Source organism: Aquarana catesbeiana, linkage group LG01 (assembly GCF_042186555.1).
Source record: "Aquarana catesbeiana isolate 2022-GZ linkage group LG01, ASM4218655v1, whole genome shotgun sequence".
Lineage (NCBI taxonomy): Eukaryota > Metazoa > Chordata > Amphibia > Anura > Ranidae > Aquarana > Aquarana catesbeiana.
Genome location: NC_133324.1, coordinates 443,635,010 through 443,647,247, shown reverse-complemented (window position 1 = coordinate 443,647,247; position 12,238 = coordinate 443,635,010). Strand labels below are relative to the sequence as shown.

The 12,238-nt window shown below is 40.6% G+C and overlaps 1 long non-coding RNA gene across 1 annotated transcript in view; it reads left to right on the top strand.

Moving 5' to 3' along the window:
• Positions 1-11,711, top strand: part of LOC141146664 (uncharacterized) — a 117,516-nt gene extending 105,805 nt beyond the window's left edge. Inside the window, exons 3-4 of the long non-coding RNA XR_012244975.1 lie at positions 3,244-3,366; positions 11,187-11,711. This is a non-coding gene — a long non-coding RNA (uncharacterized lncRNA). The remainder of the gene's footprint in view (positions 1-3,243; positions 3,367-11,186) is intronic.
• The last annotated feature ends 527 nt before the right edge of the window (positions 11,712-12,238 follow it).

Here is a 12,238-nt window from a genome sequence, read left to right as displayed (position 1 = left end):
TGTCTGGAAACTGCAGAGCGACCATGGCATCAAAAAAGCGCACCTCTACCTCAAAAGTGGCATATGACCTGCTGGAAAACAGCGACAGCGATACAGAATCGATTGCAGAATTGAGTGATAGCAATCGTGGGGAAGTTCGTCATCAGGCACGGAAAGTGATTTCAACGATGATCCTGCGACTGTGCCCAGTGATGTGCAGGCTTGGTGTTCGATTGACTGCGGTACGGAGCACGCAGCGCCCCCAAGATTCCCATTTACTGGAGCACCTGGTATCAAAGTGGAAGATGACAACCCATTGGCATACCTCCAACTCTTTTGACCGATTAGGTTATAGAAAAAATTGTTACGGAGACAAATCGGTACCAGGAGCAACAAGCTGCTACGCATCAGAGGTTTGCAAGGAGCAGAAAGTGGGAAACAGCGACCAAAGAGGACATGTGGAAGTTTCTGGGCCTAATAATTCTTCAGGGAGTGGTGCGGAAACCCCTGCAGAAGTGGTATTGAACAACCAACAAATTATTAGCCAATCCTTTTTTTGGCATGGTCATGTCGGAGTACAAATTTTCTGTGATAATGAAGTATTTGCACTTTCAAAATAATGAAGAATTTGATGAAACTTCTCATCCAGCACCAAAACTGAAAAAGATTTGGCAGGTATATTAAATTATTTAGAAAAATTTCCAGATGTACCAGATAGAGACGTCAGTATCGACGAAAGTCTAATGGCCTACAAATGAAGACTCAGCAGGATACAGTATATCGCGTCTAATGCCCTGTACACACGACCGTTTTTCCTGTCGGAATAAACTCTGAAGATTTTTCCAACAGAGTTCCGACGGAATTCCGCTCAAGCTGTCTTGCATACACTAGAAAACGGAATTTCAATAGCCAGTAGCCAATAGCTTCTGTCTTGTACTTGCTTCAGAGCATGCATCGTTGGTACGTCGGAACAGCATACAGATGAGCGGGTTTCCCGATAGGAATTGGTTCTGTCGGAAAAATTTAGAACATGTTCTCTTTCTAGGTCCGTCAGAATTTTCGACGTAAAAAGTCCAATGGGGCATACACACGATCGGAATATACGATGAAAAGCTCCCATCGGACTTTTTCTGTCTGACATTCTGCTCGTGTGTACATGGCATAAGAGAGCACGATTTGGCATAAAATCATTCAGGCTCTGTGAATCCAACACTGGTTACATATGGAATTCGGTCCTTTACACTGGGAAAGGAACTAAATTCAACTAAAAATTCAGTAATTATGGAATGGCAACCGCTTCAGTTCTTACTTTGTTTGAGCCATTGCTGAATCAGGGCTACTGTATAATCACAGATAATTTTTACACTTCTCCAGAACTCTATGAGTTCCTTCTACAGCACAAGACGGATGCATTTGGGACCTTTAGAGCTAATCGGCGTGACATGCTGCCAACCTTTGGCAATAAAAAGCTCAAGGCAGGAAAAATAGTTGCCTGGCAGAAAGGTAAAATGATGGCACTGAGATGGCACAACAAAAAAGATGTGTGCCTAATGAGTACTATTCACAACACCTCTACTGTCATGGTACACACAAAAGGTGGAAAAGACATAATGAAACCACAAGTCGTGATGAACTACAACAACACAATGGGAGGGTGTTGACAGAGCTGACCAGGCCATGACATTTTATCCAGCCACGAGAAAGCAACAAAAAAAAATATTACAAAAAAATCTTCAGGCATCTTCTTGAACAGTGCCTGTGGAATGCCTTCATTCTTCTAAAAAAAAAAGAGTGACAAGCCTGTGGTTCATGCGGACTTTGTTTGGAAAGTTGCTGAACCTATATTTTTCAAGAACCATACACCAACGACTGTAAATAGATCTGGATGTCGTGCTACTGGCATTGTGAACCTGAAACGCCTGACTGGTCATCACTTTATGGACCACATTCCACCAACAGAAAAGAAGTCAGCACCCACAAGGATGTGTGTGGTTTGCTGCTCTAAGCATGACAACACTGGAAGGAAAATCAGAAAAGAAACCAGGTTCTACTGTCCTGACTGTGATGTTGGACTTTGTGCTGTACCATGTTTTAAAATTTTCCATACCCGGGATGTTTACTGAAGCAATATGACTACTAATATTGCACCCTTGTTTGGCCAAAAAAAATGTCCATGTTTTTGATGATATTATTTACTAAAATTTATTGAATAAAAAGTATTATTATTATTATATTATTATTTGTTATTATTTATAGTTATTTATTATATTATAATTTATGATTTTGTGTTTCAAACTTTATCATACCCGAGATGTCTACTAGACTCTGGTTTGGACAGATTTAAGTGAGTTATTCCTAAACCCGCATACACACAGGCGGACTTTTCGACCGGACTGGTCCGACGGACTTTCCGACGGACTTTTGAATGAACGGACTTGCCTACACATGATCACACCAAAGTCCGACGGATTCGTACGTGATGACATACACCAGACTAAAATAAGGAAGTTGATAGCCAGTAGCCAATAGCTGCCCTAGCGTCAGTTTTTGTCTGTCGGACTAGCATACAGATGAGCGGATTTCTGGGTCCATCGGAGTTACGACGTAAAGATTTGAAGCATGTTCCAAATCTAAAGTCCGCTGAAGGTCAGATGAAGCCCACACACGATCGGATTGTCCGCCGTACTCGGTCCATTGGACCAGTCTGATAGAAAAGTCCGCTCGTGTGTACGCTGCATAAGAATTACAGGCCTACAATATAAAACTCCAAATTTCCATGCAAAATAATGGTACCGCTTTCAGCACCTAAAATCTGAAATAATCATACCGCCAGGGAGGTTAAAGTAATTGTAAACCCTCACCTTGTAAAACATCCCATTTAATTTAAAATAGAAATGGAAAGCAAAAGATTTGTGTGTGGGGGTTTCAGGACAAGTCTGATCATTGGAGTAGAGCAGGCTGGGCTCCCAGCATAGCCAGAGAACTGACCACGATGTGTTCTCCTGCTTTGTGTGGTCAGTTTTTAATAGAAAAGCAGAGGGACTGGCTGGGACACCAGGAATTTTACACAAAGGAAGCAATACAAAGATGACAGAATACGTTTTCATACAAGTACATGGTACAGCAGCCACATATCAGGAATATGAAATGTTGGGTTTACATATTCTTTAACTGTGGTGTTAAATAATTCCCCTTTTTACTTGTTTTTCTCTTCCGCTTCTCTTTTCACACAGTTACTGACTGCTGTAATGCTTTTGTCATCAGGTTCAAGATTTCGAAATAGCCACGTCTAGTTGCAGCTTGAAGTTGTTGACTAGAAGCAACCAGAGGTGATGGGGACATTCTGATGGCATGGTTATGTATAACCTCTATTTCTTTCCCTATCAGGTCAATGGTTTTTCATTTATATGCTGATGTTTCTCATTATACCCTGCTTCTGCTACCTTTTAATTCATTCACTTGGATATTATTAGTTCTTTTTCTCAGTCCTTCTGTTGTTGCCTTTCCTTATTTCCCTTTCAGATGTATATAATTCCATGAATTTTGATCCTAAACAAAATGTTCCTCTCAACATGTCATGCCCTTTCCCCACCACCTAGATTAAGATTATTGCAGATGCAAGTTTCCTGGGGTGAGTTGCATACTGGGGGACTTGGAAAGTCCAAGTGAGATAGAAGAATCTATCCAGCATCCCAATCTCCAATGTCCTGATATTTAGAACTTAAAAACACATACTAATTCTCTGTGGGGATCTAGACGTCATCTCCAGTCCTCTCTGGATCCAAATCTCTGAAAAAAACGCTGTGGGTATTACTAGAATTCACCGCCAAGTCTCTCGCTTCCCTCCTCCTCGGCCTCTGAAATGAGAGTAACTTCCTGGTGCGAGGCACCTCACATCAAACCTTACACGATGACATCACACTCACAGGTGGCAGGTCACATGACACAACCTTTTACTGCTGGAGACGTTTTGTTGCATTTTCTGGCACACAGGCTAAACTGCACAGTTTTGGGCTGACAATTACTTTACATTCCCAACAAATTATATATTTTCTGAAAGAAGACACTCTGGAGAATAAAATGATGGTAGTTGCAATTTTTTATGTGCTAGTATATTAGCTCAGCAGTTTTAAAAGTCTGTAATGTTAGTAAAAAAAATTACATTAAAGTTAGTTTTATTGTAGACAAACACAAAAAAAATCAATTTTGTTTGGTAAAATAAGAAAGATACGTTTCATCCATTTAGATAGCCAACCAGTGGCGGCCCATCCCCCCTCCTGTAGTCACCAAAAAAAAAAAATTAAAAAAAGGTTTTTAAAATGGCTGATTTTAAGAAAAAATAAAATTCCAAAAAAAATTTCCTTTAACTAAGTGCACTGTGTTCGGGCGCCGGACACAGTGCACTATGGGAAGCACCACATCAATGCAATCACGAGATTTCAGATGTGGCGCTTCATTTGCAGGCTTTTATCCCGCCTTGCGGCGCAATCCGAAGCTGCGATTGGCTTCCGCCCATAGAATCACTACGGGCGGGAGCATTGTTGTTTAAATTAGAGGTTACTTCCGGGTTTCGTGGAATAGACGAAAACCGGAAGTGACATCGGCAGCTCCGTTCTTTGCATGGCCCGAGCGGAGCTGAAAGCCAAGGTAAGAGAGAGAGCACCACGCAGCCCTGTCCTGATATTTGGGTCACTAAATTTTGTTGTGCACTACATGTAAGTGCGTTAAAGGTTTTGTGGGAGCTATAGTTATCAATTCGGTATGGTTAGAGACTGAGTATAGACATCACATGTGGCTTTTACTAGCAGTTGTCTGGGTCCTGACTGTCCTCGCTGGATCAGTTGAAATATTGTCTCCAATCATGCAGCAACCTAACATTATATATAGTTTAAATAAAAGCTGACTATTGTGAGCATCCTATCAGGTTTAAATAAAATGGGTCCAAGTACAAAAATGCATTTCATGTATTGGGTCCTATCATGGCACTTGTATGTGCATCTGTATTAGATGACAATAGACAGAAAAAATAAAACTGGTTTCCCATAGACTTCAGTGATTTTTGGCGTAAGTTGGAGGTTCACAGACTTCTTGTCGGGGTCACCAAACCCGCGTTGAACTGAACGTGGGCAGATTTGGTCATCCCTTATTGACATATAAAGAGCGCCGTCCTTCATTACTAACAGTGTAATTTTTCAGTTGGTTTGTGCCGATCTGTGAGGCTGTGCTATATAGCATGATCTATGAGGCTGGCCATTTCATACCCTGAGATTCCTAATGCCCTGTACACACGACCGGTTTTGCCATCGGAATAAACTCTGAAGGTTTCTCCGACGGAACATCTGACGGAATTCCATTCAAGCAGTCTTGCCTACACACGGTCAAACCAAAGTCTGACCAAAGTCCGACCGTCAAGAACACGGTGACATACAACACGTACAACAGGACTAGAAAAAAAGGAAGTTCAATAGCCAGTAGCCAATAGCTTTAGTCTCATACTTGCTTCAGAGCATGCGTCGTTTTTGGTCTGTCGGAACAGCATACAGACGAGCAGTTTTCCCGATAGGAATTGGTTCCCTCGGAAATATTTAGAACATGTTCTATTTCTAGGTCCGTCAGAATTTTCTAAAAAAAAAGTCAGATGAGGCATACACACGATCGGAATATATGATGAAAAGCTTTCGTCTGACTTTTTCTGTCGGACATTCCGCTAGTGTGTACGCGGCATAAGAGTCTATGTCTATGGGCTTTTGTCTGCTTCATGTGGGTTTTCCAATACATGTCTATGGAGATGTGAAGCCCACAAGAAGTAGGTCAGAAGAGGGACAACTGCAAGTCAAATGCACCAGTCAGTGAAATCTGAATGATCTTTTAAACATATTAAAGGGATTGTAAAGGCAGAAGGTTTTTTTTCTTAATGCATTCTATAAAAAAAGCCTTCTGTGTGCAGCAGCCCCCCTAACTCTTACCTGAGCCCATCTTTATCCAGCGATGTTGCAGGAATTCCTCAGCTGCCCAGGACTCCCCTTCTCATTGGCTGAGACAGCAGCACGGCGCGATTGGTTCCCGCTGCTGTCAATCAAAATCAGTCAGCCAATCAGAGAGAGGGGGCAGGGCGGGGCTGGGTCGCAGCTCCATGTCTGAATGGACACACGGAGCTGTGACTCGGCACGGGTGCCCCCTTAGCAGGCTGCTTGCTGTGGAGGCACTCAACAGGAGGGAGGAGCCAGGAGCACTGAAGAGGGACCCGAGAAGAGGAGGATCCAGGCCACTCTGTGCAAAACCAACTGCACAGAGCAGGTAAGTATAACATGTTTGATTTTGTTTTTTTTTATAAAACAAACTTTACAATCACTTCAAATTGGTGCCTTTGACACAAGCCCAAAGCTGATGGACAGGGGCTCTAATAAAACAGTATAGTCATAAAGGGGCCAGGACTTGCAATCTGTAATTTTCTTAAAGTGTATATAAAGCAAGAACATATTGTTTTTTCCAGTTTTGGAACAAGTAAAAAAAAAGGTAAAACAGATTATTTTTTGCTACCTGCAGCCTGCTGGGGAGACATTGCTTCTTTTCCTGTTCTCAAAATGCAAAAGAAATTGAGTGGAAATCCCTCCAAAATGAAAGGAAGTCCTATCTATCTGTAACCTACAACTAATGTGGTTTGTAACTATGAATAAAGCTTTAACAAAACAGAAATAAAAAACGCAAGCTCAATTTAGAAATGTTAGATAAATGGTATTAAATCCTTCATCAAACATATCAATTTTGCTTTCTACAGATTTTTCATATACATGCTGCTTTCAGCCTACATCGCATGTCCAATATTTACTGTGTTCAAGGCAAGTCTCTGATAAAAATGGTCACAGTTGCCAGAGTGCTTATGTCGGCTTTTTTAAACTTTCAAGTTGTCAAAGCCAGTCGACTTTGCAGCAGCGTGTGAACTGCAGATTTTAATAGAGGCTAAAATGTCATCAGCCTCAGTAGATAGGAGGGTGGAGTTCCACTTTTTAAAGCAGCTGAACTTGTAAAGGCTTACTTTTGTTCCCCTATATAGCAAGCACGTTATACTTACCTGCTCAGTGCAATAGCCCCGAACCTCTTCCCCTGCCTCCTCCTCCTTCTGCGTGTGCCACCATAGCAAGCTGCTTTCTATGGAGGCACACATGTAGGCTCACTCAACAAGCTGTCCTGCAGATGTAGCAGTTATAGGGTTGAAGCAAACCATTTAACAGTCAGGGGTGCTTACAATTGTCAGCTTTTATTTATTTATGTAAAACCTTTATCCTCAAAGGAAAAAAAATGTTTGCTGTAACTACTTATAAAGTGTTAGCTGGAGTTCACCTTTAATTTTTTTAGTGCATTAAAATCTGCTCATGTATCTAACACTTCCGTCCCCCAAAAGTGACAGTTCTGCTGTCCAAAGGTACCCCCTGTGCTGTTTCACCCAGAGTGGAGGCCCTCTATTACAGAAGGTTTTATTGGCCAGATCACCAGGTGAAAACTGATGGGAAAAAGTCTAAAAAAGAGAACTAATGCAGCCACCACATTGAATGATTGGTAAGCTGCAATATATAACATTTCTGGTTTTGAGTTTATTACCGCTTTAAGGTTGTTGTTTTTTTTATGTATCCCATCATCCCCCTTCACTTCCTGTCCTATAGTCACAACAGACCGCCAAAGGAAATCTCTCCAAGGTAAAGGAAATAGCCAGCTAGTTGTCATCAGAACAGGTATCTCCACGGGAAATTTTTCTCTTTCTACCTGCTCTGGTGAAAATGTTATATTTTGGACTTTCCCAGTCTCAGTTCTGGTTTATAATGGCCACCAGGACACACAGAAAAGGGGAATCCCTCCAGCCGTGCCAAAGTCAGCAATAAAAGGGTTTAATCCCACTTTGAAGCCTGAATCCCATTTCCTTCATAGTGAGAAATGTATAAAGTTCTGTAGAAGGGAAATCTTTTTTATTCTGGATAACCTAACACCCAAAGGTCTCAAAAGAGCAAGGTTTACATGGAACCTTATAGTATTCATTAAAGAACCAAGAATGTAATTTATTTTATAGTGACTGTACTGTGTGCAGTTAACCCTTTTTCATTGTGTTTGTCACTTTTAACCGCTTCAGCTCCGGAAGGTTTACCCCCCTTCATGACCAGGCCATTCATGACCACTGCATTACTTTAACTGACTATTGCGTGGTTGTGCGACGCTGTACCCAAATAAAATTAATGTCATTTTTTCCCCACAAATAGAGCTTTCTGTTGGTAGTATTTGATCACTTCCTTGTTTTTTTTTTTTTTTTTGTTTTTTTTTGCGCTATAAACAAAAGAAGACCGTCAATTTAAAAAAAAAAAACAACAATATTTTTTACTTTCTGCTATAAAATATATCCAATACAAAATGTAAAAAATCGAATTTCTTCATCAATTTAGGCCAATATGTATTCTACTACATGTTTTTGGTAAAAAAAAAAAATCCCAATAAGTGTATATTGATTGGTTTGCGCAAAAGTTATAACGTCTACAAACTATAGGATATTTTTATGGAATTTTTATTTATTTACTTTTACCAGTAAAGGTGGCTATCAGTGACTTATAGTGGGACTGCCACATTGCGGCGGACAAATCAGACACTAAGTGACACTTTTTTGGGGACCCGTGACATTAATACAGTGATCAGTGCTAAAAAAACATGTACTGTCACGGTATTAATGACACTGGAACTTGCTAGAAAATTTCTCTCAACCCCCAAACATGATATATTTTTTTGTTAGCAGAAACTATAGGGAACAAATTGGCAGTCATTGCAGCTTTTTATCTCGCACTGTATTTGCGCAACAATTTTACAAACTATCTCATGATTTAAAAAATAACAAAACAGTAAAGTTAGCCCAATTTTTGTATTTAATGTGAAAGATGATGTTACGCCGAGTAAATAGATACCCAACATGTCACGCTTTAAAATTGCGCTCACTCATGGAATGATGTCAAATTTCAGTACTTAAAAATCTCCAAAGGCAACGCTTTAAATTTTTTTACAGGTTACGTGTTTAGAGTTACAGAGGAGGTCTAGTGCTAGAATTGTTGCTCGCGCTCTAATGCAGGCGGCGATACCTCACATGTGTGGTTTGAACGGCGTTTACATATGTGGGCAGGACTAACGTGTATGCGAGCTACCGGGGACAGGGGCGTTTTAAATTATTATTATTTTTTTATTAATATTTTACTTTATTTTTTTATTTTTACTTTCTTTTACAACATTTTTTTTTTGTATCACTTTTACTCCTATTACAAGGAATGTAAACATCCCTTCTAATAGGAATAATTCGTGTCAGGTCCTCTTTATGGAGAGATGCGGAGTCAGTAAGACCATACCACATCTCTCCTCCAGGCTGGAAAGCATGAGATCAGGAAAAAAAAAATCTCACGCTTATCAGCCGCGATCGCGGCTTTGTTTACATCCGGGCCTCTGACGGAAATCTCTATGCTTGTCATTCGGCGGCAGGTGATTCTTTCTCCGGGTCCCCGATGGCACGGGAGAGCCCGCAGAAGCACCGGATGGCGGCGGGAGAGGGGGTGTAAAAAAATTCTATGAAAAAGTGTGAAAAAATAAATAAAAAGCTGCTGACACCACTCTCCCCTGCCCTACCAACACTGTCCACTGCCCCAACCCCCTCCCCCCAAAAAGCATTGTGAAAAAAAAATTAAAAACAAATTAAATTGTAAAAAAATCAATTATTAAAAATAAAAAAAACTACCGACACCGTCCACATACCACCCACCCCCTTCCCCAGAAGCACTGTGAAAAAAATATTGAAAAAGTGTTTTAAAAAATATTTTGCCATGGGGGGTGTGGGTGTTTGCGTGCGCAAAGCGCCACCTTCCTGAAATGAGTTTGCCACCTCCCTGAAATGAGTTTCTGCAGGTTTGGATGTCTGCATAATGTGCTAGTATGCATCGCATATTAGCACATTATGTGATGCTTACCTTCAAATGAAGCCCTCCACCGATGCATTGTCATTGCTAGAGGCCACATCCATCTTCACCTGTCTTCCTTCCGGGTCCGCCGACTCCGACTGTGTGAGTGGCCAGAGCCGCGTGAGCCTCTGGTCTTGACACAGAGCTCTGTAGGAACGGCACGGGTGACAGTTTCTTCAGAGCGCATGCGCCAATAATGTCATCGGCTGCATATACAGTAAATATCTCCTAAACGGTGCACATTTAGGAGATATTTACAGTACCTATAGGTAAGCCTTATTATAGGTACAATGTACTCTATTTACTCTATGTAAATTTACAACCAGGTGCTGTTTTGGGGCCATCTTGTGGATTGTTATAGATACTACATTTTCCATTTAGTATTTTGTTTTTAACATGGATCAGTACACCACATACTTTTTACACTTTTTTCGGAATTAGAATAATTACTTATGTATAAAATGTTTTATGTCATTAGAATTTTTTTTTTATATATGTAGAAACTGTATTTGTAGTTACAATCAATATAAAAAAAAAAAATAGCAGGGCAGCACAGTGGCTTAGTGGCGAGCACTTCTGCCATGTAGCATTAAGACCATCGGTTTAAAGCCTAACCAATACACTACCTGCGTAGAGTGTGCATGTTCTCCCCTTGCTTGCATGGTTTTTCTCCAGGCACTCCAGTTTCCTCCCACACTACAAAGACATTCTGTCTAAGTTGGCCCTACTGTATGTATACATACAGTAGGACTTAGATTGTAAGCTCCTTCAGGGGAGGACTGATATGAATCTAAAATATATGTAAAGTATTGTGTAAATAGTTGGTGCTATATAAATATCTCTAATAAATAATCTCTGGGTAAACTGTTGTAGTCAAATTATTTTTTCATATATTGATTCCCCAGAAATCGCATTGTACAAATTTACTTACAATATTCCGGCTCTGGATCATTTTGATGGCCAATTCTCCAATCATAAATTATAATCACAGATCGTTTTTGATGTCATTTTTTTCCTTTTTTTTATTCTGTCTGTTGAGAACATCTTATGTTCATTCCCAATATTATCCTAGATGGTAAGAGATATTGGTGAGAAATTTAGCTGCTGTGCCTGCAGAATCTCTTTTACTGTACATCGCAAAATGTATTCTGTTTAGCTGGCCATACATTATACAACTATGTAGTTGAAAGTGTTTAGGTTTGACCTCATATTTTATGGTTTTGATAAATCTAGGCACTGCTCATCACCTGTCCAATACAGTCCCAACAGTGAAGCATGGCGGTGGCAACATCATGCTGTGGGGGTGTTTTTCAGCTGCAGGGACAGGACGACTGGTTGCAATCGAGGGAAAGATGAATGCGGCCAAGTACAGGGATATCCTGGATGAAAACCTTCTCCAGAGTGCTCAGGACCTCAGAATGGGCCGAAGGTTTACCTTCCAACAAGACAATGACCCTAAGCACACAGCTAAAATAACGAAGGAGTGGCTTCACAACAACTCCATGACTGTTCTTGAATGGCCCAGCCAGAGCCCTGACTTAAACCCAATTGAGCATCTCTGGAGAGACCTAAAAATGGCTGTCCACCAACGTTTACCATCCAACCTGACAGAACTGGAGAGGATCTGCAAGGAGGAATGGCAGAGGATCCCCAAATCCAGGTGTGAAAAACTTGTTGCATCTTTCTCAAAAAGACTCATGGCTGTATTAGAACAAAAGGGTGCTTCTACTAAATACTGAGCAAAGGGTCTGAATACTTAGGACCATGTGATATTTCAGTTTTTCTTTTTTAATAAATCTGCAAAAATGTCAACAATTCTGTGTTTTTCTGTCAATATGGGGTGCTGTGTGTACATTAATGAGGAAAAAAATTAACTTAAAGTTATAGTAGTAGGGGATTTCAATGAGATCCTAGATAAAAAGTTGGATAGATTCCCCATACGGATAAACACGGAGCCCACGGGGAGGGGCCGATTGAGTCAATTTTTGGATGAAGTGGGGCTGATGGATATTTGGAGGGTGCGGAACCCAGGAGCCCAACAATATTCCTGCTATTCAACTTCATATTCCACGCTTTTCAGGATAGATATGGCACTGGGTAATGATAGAGCACTCCAGATTACAGAGAAGGTTGTATATATGCCAAGAGGAATATCAGATCACTCCCCAATAGTCCTTACATTGAAATTAGGGGGGAAAAAGGTTCAGAGGGAGTGAAAAATAAACCCATATTGGTTTGAACTAATTAAAAAAATGGACGGAGTTCTTCCTCAATTGAGAGAATTT